Source organism: Dipodomys spectabilis, unplaced genomic scaffold (assembly GCF_019054845.1).
Source record: "Dipodomys spectabilis isolate Male_0828 unplaced genomic scaffold, ASM1905484v1 ptg000320l, whole genome shotgun sequence".
In the NCBI taxonomy this organism is placed as follows: domain Eukaryota; kingdom Metazoa; phylum Chordata; class Mammalia; order Rodentia; family Heteromyidae; genus Dipodomys; species Dipodomys spectabilis.
The window spans coordinates 146,693-165,597 of NW_024870997.1; the positions used below are offsets into that span (position 1 = coordinate 146,693).

Sequence of the window (18,905 nt, forward strand, 5' to 3'; positions counted from 1 at the left end):
TGGGCCCATCATCCAGTTTGTACCACACGGCAAGTCCTGCCTGCCTCACCTGGTCATGGTACAGGACAGGTATTGTGGCCTATTGGACTCCAGTGGAGTACCCTTCCCCCATCCCTGTTAAAACTGCATAAGTAATAGGTATTGAGGCTTGAACCTGCCAGTTATTCTCCGCCCACAATTTGCATGGCTCCTTAAGGAAAGCACACCATTTAATAAACCTAGAACTGGTGAAGACGGCTTTGGCCACATCCAGCCAGTCCTTAGGGACACATGGGTGTTAAGCAATGTCCTGTAATTGGGTATGGGCCCAAGAAGAGTTCAGGCCATTCATCGCCACCACTTTATTGACCTCTTTAAGATCCTTAGCTTCCCATGGATACCATTCCAAGGGCCTGTTAGCTCCTGGGGAAAGATTGACTGGATATGTTGGGGAAGTGAATCCTGTGGTCCAGGTTCTGGGCTCCCAGGTGGGACTTCCATTACAGGGCAGGCCTCTGAGGAGGTTTCTTCTGCAGCCCTCAGCCCCTCCATGGAAGGTCGGTATGCGTCTGGGTCTTGCAGGTCCTTCTCACAGGTCTCATAAGGCACAACCTATGGCCCAATCAGGGGAATAGGGTGGAAGCCTAGGAAAGTCAGGGCACACAAGTCAGAGGGGGTAACCTTCACCCTTGTTTTGACTTCCACTGTGCATGTTTCAGTGCATTCTCAGTCAAATTTGACCCATTCCTTTTCCTTCTCACTTCCCAAGTCCCCCTTTAATCCCTCTAGGCTTAATGTTGCCTCCTCCTTCTTCTTCTGTGAAATAGCATTACCCATACTAAGGGTTTTACTTACCCTGAGAGACCGCTTAGCCTCAGCCGGTATATTTTCCTTTCTTGCCCCAGTTGGGCTCCTGATGTCGGGTCTTCATCCCATGAAAGATGGACGGGGTCTGAGGAAAGGTAAGTGTGCCGCTTGCCCGTTCCCCACCTTCCCTTAACCCAGGAGACAATCAGACACAGCAGGGAGTCAAGTCAAGCAGGAACTCATTTATTAACACACAGCAAGCACTTTTTAAAAGCAAAAAAGACCGGGTGGCATGGGGAGGAAAAGGAACCAACTAATCACTGTAATGGTCACACCCTATCATACACCTAAGCTTCCAGGAGCTATTTACGCACTGAATATAAACAAATCGGACTCTGCCTACTCAACTCCCTCTCAGCACCATCTTTGCTGCGCACTTGCCCCACAATTATTATTATTTTATCTATCTTAGATATTCAGGAGATCTGAATATCTGAATATTAAGATCTGAAGATTATGGTTCAAAGCTCACCCAGGAAAGAAGTTTCCTTAGATTCTTATCTCCAGTAAACTGCTCAGGAAAAGCCAGACAAAAGTGGCATTGAATTTCAAGTGGAAGAGGTGTAGCCTTGAGCAAAAACAGGACCAGGGACAGTGCCCAGACCCAGAGGTCAAGCCCTAGGACAAACTAAAAACAAAATAAAAACAAACCTCAGACCTAATATTTTTCTAATTGTATACAGAGGTCCGTAATTAAGGAAATTTCTTCCTGTGTTATGTATAGGTAAAAGAAAAAAAGATGTAACACAATTACTCTCTTCACATCATGTTACACCAATGTCTCAAAAAATTGCTTTTTCTAAATTTATAAATTAATAGCATCCATTTGTTGGCAACTGTCTAGATTATTCACATTATCATGTTATACATGAACTGTTGGTATTATCTATTAAGTTCTAATTATACCTCAATTGAAAGAATATTCCAGGCAATTAGAATGCCAGAATCATTTGTGCATTTCTAAATTAAACCTTCTACTTGAAAACCATTTTGCAGTATCCTATCGAATATGAAATTGCAAACAAAAAATATTTATTTTAAATGTAAATTCTAATTTAGCCAGGTCTACAAAGTCCTACATTAGATGAGCTTTGCCATTTCTCCAGGCTTAATCCTGGAGAAATTCATCATTTCTTTGGAATCCAACAGAATGATGCTTACTTTCTCAAATTTTTAGTTGGGAATCATGAGCCATTTTGCACCTAGGAATTTTCTGAAATGAAGAGAGCATTTAAAACACAACTGAGGATTATATATGAGTTGCATTTCAATAGGAAACTTGACTTCTCAAAACACAGTGACAAAACTAGCCCAAACTTCAAGCTGTATATTTCTTTCTTGTTGTTTGGCTTGTTTTATTGAGAGAAAATTATACTACCTGTTCCAGGGAAGATATCGCTACGTAATTCCATTCTCTAATCTCCTGTCTTAGTCTGAGTGCTAAATTTCCAGGCTTGCATCACATTTTCCTGCCATAGTGTGATGGTTTATTTAATCTAGAAACAGGCTAGCAATTCTGAACTTCTCTGATAATCTTATCCACTAGACTATGTGCTTATTAAACTTTTTATGTACAATTTTCAAAGACGTTCTAACATTTGACAGAGGTTATGAACATTTTCAGATGCACCTGCAGGGGTCTCTGATTCGTTCCTCCATGGATCTGATCACTTTAATAATAATTAGTTGACTATCTTATTATCTCTGGTCCCTACCTATGTAATATTCTCAACCTTTTTTGGGGAAAGTTCACTTGAGGACTTTCTAATATTAAAAATTATCACTTGTTCTAGTCTTACTCAGGATATATTTTCTAACTTTTCTACACATTCTGAAAGTTGTTTCTTATGTGTGTTTACACATATAAGTGCCTCTGTGTGTATATGCATGCTTGTATGTGTGTATGAAAAAACCTCAAGCTCTTATTCAGCAATCTTGCTCATAACTAGTATTCAATTACTTGAGCCATTCTTCCAATGCAGCTTTTGGCTGGTTAATTTTAGATAATGTCGCAAAGACTGTTCTGCCTAGGCTTGATGCAACCTGAACTTCCCAGACTTCCTTATATTCTTATGTTTTATCTTTCCAGGAGTATCGACTTTTAAACTTGAAATATTTTTGCGAGTGTAAAGTCATTTTGCAATTATTTTCTCTGCTTGGGAAGATTACTATTGACTTTGTCGTTCCTTTTGAGGAAACTAAAGTCATATTAACACCTGTTCTGTTCGTTGTGCGGCTTGAACTCTGATCCTGGGTGCTGTCCCTCAGCTCTTCAGCTCAAGTCCAGTGCTCTACCACTTGAGTTACAGCACCACTTCCGGATTTCTGGTGGTTAATTGATGATAAGGGTCTCATAGATTTTCCTGACCAGGCTGGCTTTGAACCACAATCCTCTGGTCTCAACCTCTTGAGTAGCTTGCATTACAGGCATGAGCCACAAGCACCTGGCTCATATTTGCATTTATGTGCACTTAATGACACTATGTAGGCAAAGAATGGAAATTTGAATCAAATGATGTTACATTGCAGCTTTTCAGAAAAATTGAGGTAGCAATAAATATGCCCTCTTTTTCCATGTTGTTACATTAATGACTCATGAGCTATGGGACTCTTACATTAGCATCGTCTGATGTCTGCCTATGTGGATTTAGTATCAGAAATTGTTCATAGAGAAATAGAGAAAGACAGATTTTTAGAAAGCAAAGGAGATCAGGTATGAAAGAGCAGCATAGAAGGATATACAACTTATCACACAGAGATTAAGAAGAGCCTAAGTGATTAGAATAATAAAAGCAATGAGGAATAAACCTATTTTATAATTAGTTCTTCAATAACCAAAAATGGTTCCCTAGAACAGTTTCTGCTATACCTTAGTTACTATAATTTATTCCTTCCACCTGGAGTTATTCCTTCTCTTCTGTCACAAATGTTAACTAGCATCAGCATTTTTGGTGCCATGACTGGCCACAAAGATCTCTAAATCTCACTTAGATTACCATTCCCTTTCTGATTAGCACTGACCACACAAAATCCTGGAATCTTCCAATTTCCAGAATTAAACTTCACCTGACATCCAAGCACATTCCTGGCATTAATTGCCATGACCTATTAACAAAACTTTTTTTTTGTTCACCACAGTATTCTAATATAAGTAAAGTACATGAATTAAGTACTATTGTTAGGTATCACTTGGAAGGAGCAATAATATATTCCAAGTATGGGTTCTTTATTTTGCATTTACTAGCTACATGACTCTTTTGCGTGTCCTGGGACTTGCACTCAGGGACCGTGAACTGTTCTTGAGCTAGAAGTCTACCACTTGAGGAAAAGCACCACTTCCATTGTTTCTTTTTCTGTTTATGTGGTGCTGAGGAATTGAATCCAGGGTTTCATGCAATGAAGCCATATTCCCCGAGCCCTAAATGACTTTTTTTCATATTAATAATTTTAGTGTGAAAATACAGTACAGATGGGTTACAATTACATGAGCAAGGTAATGAATACATTTCTTATCAAGTATTGTTGCCTCCTCCTTTGTTTCCCCTTACTATCCCTGCTACCAATCCCTCCATCCCCCCACCAAGTTTTAAAGTTCCCTTTTCAACATAACGTCTTGTTCCAATGGGATTTTCTTAAGATGGTATTACTTTTTCTTTCTGTTAATATGTATTATAATTTAGGGTCAGGTGGTAGGAAAGGAAGTGGAAAAACAATACTATGTCCAATGAAGCTGACATCTTATTACATCACTAAGGAAGTAGTGTTAAGACCTGCAGGACTCATAGGTTGTTGCATGTGACATTACTATGTAAAACACTATTAATGTTCATCTCAGACATCCATAACATTCTGCTTCCATTTTCAAGGTCAAGAGCCAAATATCTATGCCTTTTATTGATTGGGTATGTTTCCTAGGAAGGAAGAAGGAGAATGTGGTAGGTGATGATGGAAAAATATGTATATTAGCCCCTTGTCCAAATTTTTTGCAGTTTATTTATTTTTCTTTTTTTATATTATTTTTTATTGTGAAAATACTGTACAGAGGGGTTACAATTACATGGGCAAGATAATAAGTACATTTCTTATCAATCCTAGCCTCCTCCTTTGTTTCCCCTTCCCATCCCTTCCCATCCTCCCCCTGCCCCCCCAATCCTCCCCGCTACCCCCCCCCCCCCACAAAAGTAGTAAAGTTCATTTTTCGACATAACGACTTGCACATCTCATTGTTCCAATGGGTCCACCTAATTTAAGTTAAAAAAAACATGATTTGTAAAGTGAAAGTAATTTATTGTTTCATTGACTGTTTTAAGAAAACAATTATGCCTATTGTTTTCAATTATATTTCTGTGGTAATGTGTAATATTCATGATTTAACTTATAAAATTGATAACAGTTTATTATATCAAGTTGATTCAAACTTGTATTTGAAAATTGCACACTTAACACAAATATATTTCCACTTCCTTCTACCACATAATTAAAATAACAGTAAAGCAAAGATTGGTGTTAGCCATTAATATGTACAATCCTAGAACTCGGGGGGCTGAGACCTGAATATTTTAGTTCAATGTCAGTCCAAACATACAAAAATGTGAAAACTTATCCAGCAAGAAGAAGAAGGTGAGCATGTGACTCAAGGATAGAGTGTCATCAGCCATGAGCAAAAAATACTAGGGAGACCATTAAACATCAAGTTCAAGCCCTAAGAATGACATATACACACAAGACAACAACAAAATGTACTATGATTATCAATAATGAAGACAAAATAGTAAAAAAGATCATGAAAAATGTGTAAACATCTGGAAGACATAAATCATTTGACAGAGTTTTGATTCATAAGAGGGAAAAGTCACAGCGTCATTTGTACAATCTCATTGTAGTCATTTGTGTTGAAACCTGGCGAGTGGGTAACAAGTGAAAGAGTAGATTGGATTACCTGTCATAGGAGAAATTGCCTGTGACTATATAGCATCCCACTCTGCAAAAATTTAAAATCGTGCTTGTTAATTTAAATAAAACTTATTGTTAGAGACTGTTTTGTCCACACAGACTGAGGTCCTTATTTTGAGGCTTCAGACCAGTGCTTTTGTTTATAACCACTCCTGTTTTACTCCCCTTCCCTTGTGCAGCTATACCTTACTTAGCTGGCACCAAGCCAAGTCTTTGAACTAGACATCCATGCCTTAATCCCTCCCTTTCTCCAGCTACAACTCATTTCACATACTATCTCTGTCTTAGCATTAGTTGTTTTCTGACTAATCCCCATCAGAAAATACTTATATTCATGTAAACCCATAATAATTAACCTAGTTAGAAAAGGGAGAAAGGGTTTACCGTTGGCTGAGGCTCTCATCTGTAGGTTTGCTCCCTAATAAATCTGTGCTACACTATCTCTTTTTTTCCATGGCTTTTGAGTCTGACAAATGATTGATTTGGTTTGATGTAATCCCATTTATCCAGACTTACTTTGGAAATTTTGACCTAGGGCAAGGAGCCCTCATGTTTCCCCTAACTCTTCCTGTAAGATTCCTAAGGCATCTGGATTTACATTGAGCTCTTCAATCCATTTGGAATTGATTCTGCTGCAGGAGGATATAAAATGATCTAATTTCAGTTTTCTGTGTACAGCCAGTTAAACCAATTTTTTGAAGAGGCTGTTATTCTTCCATCCTGTGTTTCTGACTTCCTTATCAAAGATTATGTGCCTATAGGAGTGGATTCATTTCTGGATCTTCAATTCTGTTGTATTGTGCTTCCATGGGAAAGAATGTCATTATCCCATTCCTGAAGAAATGGAAAGATTGGGGGGAAATGCTAGTAAGTGAAATAAGCCAGATCCAATTAAATATATGCTGCATGGTTTTCCTCATTTCTAATAACTATATATGCCCATCCATCTACAAGTATATCTAATAGATAGTAAAAGACAAATAATTACACTTGGATATGATTAACAGCACTCTAAGCATTCACATGGCAAGAACAAGGGAAGCTATTCTTAGGAGAGGATCACAATGGCTCAATAGCTATGTGCACATGATCAGATAAATGTTGCTTATTGCAATGAACTATAAGAGTTCAAGCCCCACGACCGACCAAAAAAAAAGAATCAATCATATATATGAAATACATATATCTGTATATAATTTTAAAAGATGTCACAAATAACTGACTTCTCTGTAAACTCAAAAGCAAAATTCTAAGTTTAGAAGATAAAATTGAGGAGTTTTCAACACATAAACTAAAATACATAGGGGAAAAGGTGGGAGAGAAAATATAAGATGAAAAGTAGAATAGCTAACTATTGAAGAATTAATAAACAATTTTCAAAACTATACAAGAGAGCTTGGGTACAGCTAAGTTGTAGAACTAGACTAATATATACAAAGCCATGATTTCAATCTCCAAACCTAAAGGTCTAATAATAAGTTAATAAATAGTAATAATACAATATTTACCTAAAATAAATGCTTTTATGTTAGAGAGGCCTGAATCCTAAAACAATAAACAAAATACTCTCAATTCTTGTATCCAATGAAATGAAACCACGAATGAAGAGCAAATAGTTCCTTTTTATCCTTTCCTTTCATTTCTGTTTTCTTCTTTTCTTTTTCCTTTGGCACTACTGGTGCTTGTAGGTGTAAAGGCTCTAACCACTTTAGATTATTTTTCAGGCCAAGCCTCCCTTGAGCAATGATCTCTTACCTATGGCTTCCACATAGTGAGATAACAGGAAAATTACACTATATCTAGCTTTCTTTGTTTTTGTAGTTTTTTTACGACTTTTTTTTGTCAAAACTGGTCATGATATCATTCTTATAAATCTTTGCCTCCTAATTAGCAAAGTTGAGTGTCACCAGTATCAAATGACCAATTGCTCCAGATGTTTAATTGGGACAACTAATAGATGTTTTGCTAGCTGCCAGTGGCTCACACCACCAATCCTAGCTACCCAGGAAACTGAGGTCTGAAGATTGTGGGTTAAAATGAGCCCAGGATAGAAAGTCCATGAGATTCTTACCTCCAATTAACTACCATAAAGTTGGAATTGGTACTATGGCTCAAGTGGTAGAGTGCTAACCTTTAGCAAAGCAGCTCAGGGACAGCACTCAGGCACCAGAACCAACACACACACACAAATGTAGATGCTTCTAGTTCCTGGCCATGTTCTTTTTTATAATGCTTCTTTTGGTGAAGATTTTGTAAGTCAAATAATCTTGATACAAAGTAATAGCTATGCTGTCTTGGGCTTGTAGTCCTCAGCTTCATCTTCCTTGCCTGTACAATGAAGAAATTTCTTTGCCAAACTGGTGCAGTGGGATAATCCAGTCATAATATTCAATGTACATGTGTGAAAATGTGACCACGTAAATGTAGGGGGTGGTGTTGGGTGAGATAGAGAAGAATGATCAAATTAATGACATCGATCAAGATGTACTCACAAACCGACATATTAAATTAAAACTCCTTTGTACACTATTTATGTATCATTTTGTAAGTAGAGAAAAATGAATCCAGTGCTTCAGTGCAATCCACACCTCTTAGGTATAGATTGCTCAAAGCTGTTTCTTTTAAAGAATACAGGACAGAGAAGAGTGGAACAAATCATTTCCAGAATAAAACTGATCAACTCTATCCCAAAGTTAAATCAATAGTGATGTTGACCATACACCTTTGATTTCATGCACTGAGAATACATTTCCACCCATCCCCCAATTCTGGGTTTTAATTCAGGGTCAAGATTCTGTCTCCCATACCCACTCATAGCTAATACTCTAACATTTGAGCCACAGATCCAATTCGGGCTCTTTTTGTTTAATTGGAGATGAGTCTCATGGATTTTCTTGCCCAGACTGACTTCAAATCATAGTCCTCAGACCTCAGGCTTGGAATATGGGTGTCAGCCATCAGTACCCAGCTTGAGAACTCACTTTTCTACTGTAATTCTCCTCCCCGAAACCTCATAGCCACAATCTTGGGAGAAAAGATTCAGAGAGCCCCCAATTGAAGAACATTCTATAGAATGCCCTGTCCCATACACCTAAAAAGGGAGAAATGCTATCTCTCTCCCTTTGATGAAACAATAGATGTTAGATTATTATATGATAATAATAGTAGATATTATTATAATGCTCTCAATATCTATTCCCATCCCCATTGATACCAGGCTTGGTTGTAGAACTTACTTTGACAAATGACATGTGAGAATTGATGGCATGTGTCTTTTCTGAGCTTTACCCCTGTGGTTTTCACTCTTTGCATCCCCTGGGAACCTACAGCAGTCAGTCTGGTTCCCAGAATGGACACCATGCTGAGTGGAAGTGGATCTGGAATAGGCTTTGTAGCATGAGAGAGAGTAATCAAAATTGTAAGGTATTGCGTCCTTGGGGTTGGTTTCCCCAGTAAAATTAAGCTCACATTGAGGTCCCAGCTCTAGGTAGTCTAGGTCTCTTTCTCTCTATTCCCTCCCACTTCTTTCTCATTCTTCTTGAATATTTCCTTTTTCTCCTCAGGTGACACCAATTCGTGAGTCTCCTTATCCTAGAAATTTGTTTTAGGGTTAAACATTGTGGCTTTCTGTTTTACATTTTCTCTTAAATGTTTCTTCACTTTTGTCTTTCTGGAGTTTTCAGCCAGAAGCTCCCAAGTGTGATGGATCTTCAGATAAAAACCCTCTGCCAGGGCTGGGAGGGTGGCAGAGTGGTAGAGTGCTTGCATTGCATGCATGAGGCCCTAGGTTCGATTCCTCTGCCCCACATAAGCAGTAAAAGCTGGACGAGACACTGTGGCTTAAGTGGCATAGTGTTAGCCTTGTGCTGAAGAGTTGAGGGACAGTGCCCAGGCCCAGATTTCAAGTCCCAAAACCGACCAAAAATATTTTTTACATGAAGTAAGCCAGGCCCAAAGAAGCATAGGCTCATGGTTTCTCTTATTGTCAATAACTAGTACATTTCTGAGACCAGCAGAAACTGTCAGATAAGCTGATGTTAGGCAAAATGAACCCCAAGATAAGAATTCAATTTTTTTCTTTCTTGTGATTGTTTCTATCATATTTATAAGATGATTTCTTTGTTGCTTTTTATGTCCTTCCCCCACGGTATGCCCCCTGTGTTCACTGCACTTGATATTGGAATACTTTGTGCAGGGGAAGTGAAAAAACAAATTGTTTAAATTGGGGTACAGGTGGATCCATTGCAACAATGAAATGTGCAAGATGTTATGTTGAAAAACGACCTTTACAACTTTAGTGAGAGGGAGGTCTGAGGAGGGACCATGGGGTGGGGGTGGTGAGTTGGGAAGGGATGGGAAGGGGAATCAAAGGAGGAGGTCACAATGCTTGATAAGATATGTACTCATTACCTTGCCCATGTAATTGTAACCCCTCTGTATGGTATTTACACAATTAAAAATAAATAAATTCCTCTGCCATATCTGCCTTGCATGCTTTCACTCCTCTCATGTTGGCCTACTAGGAGGCCAGAATAACATGAAGCTCCAGAAACCTTTTGGATAGAAAAAGAAACCACTGCATGGGAAGTGAGGGGTGTATTACAAGAGATTGGGAACTGAACACAGGTTGAAGGGATCATAGCTTCAGCCTCAGCTGTCTTCTGAATCATTGACCAGTTACCAGCTGTAAGCCTTTGCTCCAAAATCTATGTGGCGAATTCTGTAATTCTTACTGTATCATCCACACACACAGACTTAGTTATGCATCCAGAATGACATAAAATATACATTTCTTAAATTAGAGAAATCTGTACCGAAGAAAATGTGCAGAAAGAACTTCATTTAACCAGGTTCACTTCATTTTTACAGGCTTATAATTTGAGAGAACAATATCAAATTCTCTTAGCCTTCACAAAATCAAAATATCTAAGCAATACACCACTGTAATGAAAAAAATCTTTTTACTAAAGTGAATATTTGGAATGGGAAATAATCAAATACTATAAAACTTAAAAATTGATCAAATACCAAAAGACAAAGAAAGACACTGATCAAGAACGAAATACCAATATGTTTAGTAAATAAATGAAATGCTTGAGATTCTTATCCACATAAGAAATACATAGGAAAATAAATAGGAATGTCACTGAGATCCCATCTTACACACTAGAAGAGCTATCACCACGCAAATAAAAAAAAACTGCTGGATGGGGCTGGGAAGATGGCTCAGTGGTAGAGCACGTGCCTTGCATGCCTGAGGCCCTGGGTTCGATTCCTCAGCATCACATAAGCAAAAAGAAAAAAGCCTGAAGTGGCGCTGTGGCTCAAGTGGTACAGCGCTAGACTTGAGCTGAAGAGCTTAGGAACAGCGCCCAGGCCCAGAGTTCAGGCCCCACAGCCGGACCCAAAAAAAAAACAAAACTGCTGGAGAGGTTGAAATAAATCAGTAACTGTGTTTGGTGGTGTGGAATTGTAAACCAGTGAAACCCATATGGAGATCATAATGGAAGTTTACACGATACAAAAAAGATACATATCTTGAAGACCATTATTGCAACTTGGATACATACTGAAAGAATATAAATCAGTATGAACATATATGTTCATGGCAGCAATATTCATAGCAATCAAGCTGTGTAATAAACCTGGATGTTCCATAAGGAAAGAATAAAGAATATGCACCTTACATAGCTATAAACATGTTTTGGTATATAAGAGAAGTGGATGTTTCTACTATATCATTGCTAAATATTTTTGGATAGATACCTAATCATAATTTTACTGGTTTTGCGGCATTGTGTTTTTTCTTTAATGAAGGACTTCCATATTGATTTCAGAGCTGTTACAATAGGATGAAAATATCATATAAAATGTGCATATTAGATAAAAATTTAAATTTATAAATGAACACATACAGATCTTCATATAGAGATTATAATTTGAAGCAATTTTAAGAAGGCAACAGTAGGGGGAAAAGACAATGTTAGAAGCTTAATAACAAATATACAGATATGGAAAAATACTAAAAAAGTTGCATCTAATTAGTGCTAACAGTAACAAAACATTTTCCGCAGGTTTTAAAAATGAAACTATTAAAATAATACTTAATAACATCAAATAACTATGGCATGGAAGAAAATATAGCATAGACATATTTTCCCCAAAAATTTGTTTTATATTATAACAAATGGATTAAAACAAAATGTAATTACATGTCTGAAGATGATCACACTTTCAAGTGTCATTGATTGAATCCAGCAAAGGAATATAACCGACAACTAGAGGGTAAGAACAACCTGGGTAATGGAAGAAGATACTTAGCAGAACTTCGTGAGGAAACAATGTGCTCCTTTTTCCTCATCAAATTAGTACAGCTACCTTTTGAGAGAACACTTGTAGTCAGAGCCGTGGAGTTACTAATTTAGGTAGTAATTTATTAATTTTATTCCCGAATCCAGTGATGTGATTCCCAAATGATATGAGTGATCCTAGATTTTCTGAGCCCTTTTTTCACACAGAGTTTCTAATTCCTCCTCATGCCAATGATTGTTCTGCTACTCTCATTTCTCCTTGTTTCACAACTCAACTCCTGTGACCTGTAGTTTCATGAGAAAGAGCTGAAGAAATATGAGGATGGCCTGGTGTCTGAGGTAACATCCACTCCTGTTTGGAGGATCTGGGGAAGTACCACCACGCGGGCCTCATAATCAGATATTAAATGACCTCTTTGGAAATGGAGAAACACTCCCTCAGGAAGAATCTGTCATTCATTGACTTTCTCTGAAGAGATTTGGTAATAGGGAACAATTCAAAAAATGAGCTTTCCCACCACCCACCACAGCCTTGTCAGAATGAACAAGATCAAAATTAAAAGTGGCCTCAGTTCCCATAGGGCTAATCAAAAGCCAAGAGATCACACATTCCACCTGATCAGGGACCTTCTGGTAGGAATAGAGTCTGGGCAAAGTCTAAGATGGAGATAAAATGAGACTGGGCCTAAGGAGGACGGAGGACACAAAAGAATGACCCTCTCTTTGACTACAAGTGAGTTGTGTAGTGAGACATGACAACTTCCTTCATATATGAAAATTCACTAGGTGAGTTATCTCACTACCACTTTGCAGGAGATCAGTGTCCCCAAAGGAGAAGTTGTTAAATGTTGTGACTGCCAGTTTGCTCTCTAGGCTGTTGGCTCTCCCACCCCTTCCCATGCCAGGAATGCATTGCTTCTTTTAGGCACGCAACTACTTGTCCTCACTCTTAGGCAGGAATACTGTAGGCTATTCTTTTGCCAACCTCTTGCATTTGAGGTAGAATAGGCCCAGGCACAGCTCATGCCAAGGGGTAGATTCAAGAAGGTGAATATAAGTTCATATTTGTATTGAAAAATAATCATATTGAAAGAATTAAATGAAATTAATAATTGAGAGATTTAAGGTTTATAGCCGCTAAATTTAAGTAATTATTACTAAAACATCTAGAATCATGGATTAGGAAGAGAACAGTGAAGTAGTTTCAATATAATTTGCAAAAGAAACACCATAGCCAGAACAATTAAAGGAACTATTGTCATAGTTCCATTTACAATCTTAGGAGTGACCTTGGATTGGAGGCTTTTAGAATAATATCTAAAAGAGAGGGACTTGCTTGGCACTGGTGGCTCACACCTGTAATCCTAGCTACTCTGGAGGCTGAGATCTGAATATTATGATTCAAAGCATGTCCAGACAGAAAAAGCCAGAAGTGGTGCATGGCACAAGTGGTAGAGCACTAGCATTGAGCTCAGGGACATTGCCTAGGCCATGAGTTCAAGCTTCAGGATCAGCAATACAACGACAACAAAACAATAATGATAAAAAGAAATAAAAGAAGGACTTAAAGATATGTGATGGAATGAGGCTGATGTGTAACTGTTTAGGGAACCTACAAGGAGACAAAATTTGGAGCTAAATAATATCTATTCATGACTAATCAAGGATGCAAAGCAAATGCCAAATTCCTCTTCTCAAAAACTTGCAAACTTAGGCTGGGATGGTGGCTCAGTGGTAGAATGCTTGCTTGGTATGCATGAGGCCTTGGGTTCAATTTCTCAGCACCACATAAGCTGAAAAAGCCAGAAGTGGCACTATGGCTCGAGTGGTAGAGCACTAACCTTGAGCTGAAGAGTTGAGGGACAGGGCCCAGGCCCAGAGTTCAGGCCACATGACTGGCCAAAAAATAAAAATAAAAAAAACTAAACTAAACTAAACTTCCAAACATATCTTTTCTCATAATTGAGGAGAGGCTTCTTTTACAGGAATTCTCCTTATCTTGCCCAAGGGGATCAGAACATCAGTAGAATTTTCCTGTTGAGATGTAATGTGCTTAACTGTACTGAAGCTAATCATGGCTAGGAAAGTATGGACTGATAATGTTTGTTGTATTTTTCCTTATAAATATATAATATTTTCAGGTATTATATGAAATATATTTTATAATAAACAATAATTATACATTATATATAAGATATTAAATATATTATAATATAACATATATATTAAAAGACTTCCTAATTTTAGAGTTAGTAACAAGCAACATATTAAAAGAAAAATGCTTCAATCTCTGAGTAAGTTCTCTACAACAGGACAATTCCACATTTCATTCTTATTACCCAGAGAGCAACATAGGAAAGCGATGCCCATGGAGGTGGTTCCCTGGATTTTGGAAACTGTTATTGCATATATATATATATATATATATATATATATATATATATATATGCACATATATGAAATATTGTTTTATACTAGTGAATATATCTAAAACTATAATAACAGATAAATAAGTGAACACCTATGTGCACACACACTCAATCACTTTCAAATATAAGAATTTCTTTTCTATGCTGCCTATTCACCTACAGAGAGAGTACATTAGTTGCCATTGAATTGTCCTGGAAGTTCTTTATCTGGCTACTCTAGCTTCACATCCTTTGTTCTGTAAGTAGCCAGATGTTATCTGTTCAACAATAATACTTGTTACAGGCAAAAGTATCCACCCTGACACACAGAGAAACTTGGATGTCAGAAATGCCAGAAATAAGTGGGAGGTACACAGTACTTTTCAAAATTGAATAGATTACATATTTATTAGAAAGCTCGTAAGAAAAAATATTCAGTGTAGGATGAAAGACTTCAGAAAACTACAGTAAATGTTGTTTAGATGATTTTTTAAAACACAGTCTCTCAGGTGCTGGGAGGGTGGCTCAGTGTAGAGTGCTTGCCTTGCATGCATGAGGTCCTGAGTTTGATTCCTTAGCACCACATAAGCAGATAAAGATGGAAGAGGTGCTGTGACTCAAGTAGTATCACTAGCCTTGAGCTGAAGCGTTGAGAGACAGTACCCAGGACCCAGAGTTCAAGCCCCACAACCAACAAAAACAAAACAAAACACAGTCTCTCACTTTTGTGTGCTCAACATTGTAACACCAGTGCTTCAGTCTAGGGCTAAGATTTTAGGTGTGGACATTTATCAACACTCCTGATTCAGATTCTAATTGATAAAATTTTTAATCAATATTTTGTTCTTATTAATTTTGCTCTTTGTAAATTCACATATACCTATAAAAAACAGTGTGGCCATCCCAATAACATTCTCGAAGTACTTACTAATGATGACTTACAAAAAGTTGTATTATATTACCCCAAGGAAAACAATGCTACAAATAAGGAAAACCAATAAATAAATATTAGTGATTAATAAAATAAAAAACAAAACATTTACCACTGTTTCCAGTATTTGAAATACTACATATTCGATTTACCTTATTTGGGCCTGGCATAATTTACTTAATACTACATATTCGATTTATTATTTTCTCATATTGCTGTACATTTAAAACTGCCTAAGTCTATGATGCTCAACAAGAATTTTATAGGCTATGAGCCTTTAAAATTACCCACTAAGATTATTTTTTATGGTTCATCTCATCATTTGTATATGGATTATACCATCATTTGTTCCTCACTAACATATAAAATAAGGAAGCCCTTAAATTTTAACAGAAACTGTGAAGTTAATGTCTTAAATCTTCACTCTGCATCTTTACACAAACACTTTGCAACTTCTCATTAGTAAAGATTGTATAAACTCTGAAATGTACATACTTAGTAGTTTATGACTGCTACCATGAATCTTAAATGTTTTAATGAAAAGTTTTACAACCTGCTAAATAGTCTTAATTTTGGCATATATGAGCACATTCCCAAAATTAAACATATTTAAAACATTAAAATTTTAACAAACCTTAACAATATCTATAGTGTTCATTATGACAGGTCCTTGTACAGAATAATTGAATTCCTCCTCCTACACATCCGTTGAACAACAAATGTCTGGAATTATTTTGTTTTTGACATGTCAATCTTGACTTTATTCTTAAATGTGTTCTTATGTAAGAAATACATGGTTCTAAAATTTCACGACAATTCTTTTGAATTTAATTTTTGTGGAATTGTCTAGTTTAAGAAAATCAATTACACTTTATATATAAAATTGTTTTGTGCTCAATTCATTAGCACATACACTAACATTGGAACAATAAAGAGAAGAATAGCCCCTGACTGAGGATGACACTCAACTTCGTGAAGCATTCCAGATTTTTAAAAGAACAGATTTCCTGATGGGATGTGGACAGAAGGTAACCTTAATGCCTTGTTGTTCGGAGTTTAAACTTGTTCGAAGACTTTGGAAAGTAGTATGGAGGTTCCTCAAAAGACTACAGAGAGCGCCCCTAAGACCCAGCAATCCCATTTTGGGCATTCACCCAAATGATCAAAAACAAGACCATACTAAAACTACGAGCAAAACTATGTTCCTTGCAGCATTATTTACCATAGCTAAGATACATAACTAAACCCGATGCCCCACAGTAAATGAATGGATCAAGAAAATGTGTGTGTGTGTGTGTGTGTGTGTGTGTGTGTGTGTGTGTGTGTGTGTGTGTGTATGTGTGTACTGGAATTCTATGCCTCAATCAGAAAGAATGACATCACCCAGTTTGTTAGGAAATGGAAAGACTTGGAAAAAATTATATTAAGTAAATTATGCCAGGCCCAAAGAAGTGAAGTTAGCCAGGCCCAAAGAAACATAGATCCCATGTTTTCCTTATTTGCAATAACTAGTATGTGTCTGAGACAAGGAGAAAAGGTCAGATAAGTCGATGTTAGGGGAATGAACTCTAAGATAAATATTCAAATTTTTTTTGTTCTTTGTTTTTTTCCTTTCATGCAATTTTTTCTAACATATTTATAAGACGACTTCTATGTTGCTTTGTATGTCCCTCCCCCAAGGTATAACCCATGCTTTCACTGCATTTGATGTTGGTATAATTTGTGGAGGGGAAGGAAAAAAACCAATTCGTTTAACTAGGGATACAGGTGGAACCATTGCAACAGTGAGATGTACAAGTCATTATGTCAAAAAATGAACTTTAATACTTCGAGGGGAGGAGGACCAGGTGGGGGAAGTGGGAGAGTATGGTAAGGGATGGGAATGGGAAACAAAGAGGAGGCAACAATGCTTGATAAGAAATGTAATCGTTATCTTGCCCATGTAATTGTAAATCCTCTGTCAGTATTCTCAAAATAAAAAAAAAGAAATGCACTCAATAACTAGCCCATGTAATTGTAACCCCTCTGTATGGTATTTTCACAATAAAAAAAAGAAACATAGGTCCTATGGTATCCCTTATTTGCAATAACTAATGTATCTCTGGGATAAGCAAAGAAGGTATGTTAAGGCAAAAAAAAAGGAGGAGGCAACAATGCTTGATAAGAAATGTACACATTACCTTTTCCATGTAATTTTAACTCCTCTGAATGGTATTTTCACAATTTAAAAAAAGAAAAAGTCAAAACATGTGCATATGACTAGAAAATATGATGTTAAGGTAAATGAACCTCAAGACAGGGACACAAGTGGTTTTTTATTTCTTTCTGTTGTTTCTAATATATTTATAATGTACTATGTGATTTATTTATATGTGTGTCCCCTACACTTAAACCCCTGTTTTCACTGTATCTGATGTTGGTGCACCTCCATCTTGTATATACACTTCTCTAATTTGGGGAGGGAAAGGGAAAAAAAAATTCTTAAATAAGGATACAGTATGACGCATTGCAACAATTTGATGCACAAGACAGTATGTTGAAAAATGAACTTTACAATTTAGGTGGGTGGGGGGAGGGCAGTGTACTTGTGGAGGTGGGAGGGAAGGGATGGTGGGGGAAAAAAAAGGAGGATGTAACAATGCTTGATAGGAAATGTATTCGTTACTTTTTTCATGTAACTGTAACCAGTCTGTACAGTACTTTTACAATAAAAAACATAAAAATGTTCTGGGATGCAAGACAATATTTCCCCTATTTTATCCATATAATATCGTTAACAAAGAAATTAATGCAAAACACTGATATGAAGATATTTTGAATAAATGTGTGTGTGTGTTTGGGTATGTGCATGCCTGAGCATTTTCATTCTCAGAGTTTGAATTCAGTGCATCAAGGTCTTGCTAGGCTATTCCTCTCTAGATTGATGAGCTACTATATAAGCTACATCTCCATTCTTGTCTCTTTGCTAGTTCATTAATTTTTTTAAAAAAGTAATCTCATGAATATTTTTTGTCCTGATTGGCTTCCAACGGTTATCCACGGATCTCAATTTCTTGAGCAGATACCCGAGTAGACAGGATTACAGGTGTGACCAAGAAGCACAAGGCTTTCAGAATAATTTAAAAAGTAGAAGAAAATTTACTTCATGGAGGCTTGTTTATCATCTTCTGCTTTTAAAGCATTTTGGAGTGATTATATGTGAATTTATTTCATTTTTGGATTCTTAAAAGATAGTAAGTCCTTTTTCTGTTTTTGTTTTTGTTTTGGTCATGCGGTTTGAACTCTGGGCTTGGGCGTTGTCCGTGCGCCTTTCAGCTGAAGGCGAGTGCTCTACTCCTTGAGCCACAGTGCCATTTCTGCTTTCTTAGTGGTTTACTGGAGATAAGAGTCTCATAGACTTTCCAGCCTGGGCTGGCTTTGAAGCGCAATCCTCAGATCTCAGCTTCTTCTGTAGCC

At 37.1% G+C, this 18,905-nt stretch overlaps 1 non-coding gene across 1 annotated transcript; it reads left to right on the forward strand.

The window, feature by feature from the left end:
• The first annotated feature begins 16,339 nt into the window (after positions 1-16,339).
• Positions 16,340-16,441, forward strand: LOC122128025. The gene has a single exon (XR_006151343.1). It is a non-coding gene; the product is annotated as a U6 spliceosomal RNA (small nuclear RNA).
• Positions 16,442-18,905: the final 2,464 nt, after the last annotated feature.